Raw genomic sequence first — 1,130 nt, forward strand, 5'->3', positions numbered from 1 at the left:
CACACGGTTTGCAAACGGGGGTTTGCAGCAGTAACGTGTTACAGGGGAACCGTCGCGCCTATTTGCATTTCTTTGGACTTTTTCAACTGGTTGGATCGGCTTTGTCCAGTGCAGACCAACTTTTGTCCGTCTAAAAGTTGCCGTCTCGGTTCGCTTGCAATGGAATCCTCAGGATTATTCAGGAGACCCAAAAAGTGGTGACACTGTGCATTTTGAAAAGAAAGTCTTTAAGACCCAATGAAAATGGTCTTTTTTGTGTTTTTAACATGTTCTTGTAGCATTTTTCTCATATTAGAGGACTTTTGTAAAATAATTTATGGATCAGAAAACTGGATGCTTGAAAATACTCAGAATAATGACGCAATAACTGTCTGGGCGTGCCAAATTACATGTTCTCTACTGCACTTGTACTGGGATAGATTCATGTAGACCTTCATTTTCCTCATCCAAGCTGGCATCTGGCTCACAACTGTACGACTGGATTGATCCAATATTGTTTCATTATTTTTGTGCTGCTCATGCTAGATTAAAGCTACAAGCAAACAGAGCACCCAGCAACAGGTGGGGGGAGGGGACTAAGCCAACAGTCCCACCCACAACCTAGAATTGTATTTCTAATGAACTACAGCCACATAAAAAATGTCCTAAAACAACAAAGGCCTTTTTATTTTGTCAAAAAACTTTATAGTCAGAATATCACTGGAAACTATTTTACCAAAAAAAAAAAATGGTTGAAGTGGGACTATAAAGACCCACTCTGATCATCTATAAATCTATCTTAAAAGCGACCTCTGTGGCCTTTTTAATATGATTTTCTGCACTAAAGGACGCACCAGATTATGAGGCATTTTAAACTCATGTCATATATAAGGCACACCAAACTATAAGGCACGTTAAGCAAGACAAGAGTCAAAAATAAGTTACATTTATTATCTGCATTTACTCTAACTGTAGAACTTGTTTGTAGCATGCTACACATTAACCACTTTAGAAGCGTTAGCGTAGTAGCAATACCTTTAAATCCAACATTGTTTGCAACACAAAATATAACAAGCATTACTGTGACTGTGCCAACTCTAAACTTTGTTAATGATACGAAAAAAAAAACAACATAGTATGATACTGCAACA

This window comes from Oryzias melastigma, unplaced genomic scaffold, assembly GCF_002922805.2.
Source record: "Oryzias melastigma strain HK-1 unplaced genomic scaffold, ASM292280v2 sc02797, whole genome shotgun sequence".
In the NCBI taxonomy this organism is placed as follows: domain Eukaryota; kingdom Metazoa; phylum Chordata; class Actinopteri; order Beloniformes; family Adrianichthyidae; genus Oryzias; species Oryzias melastigma.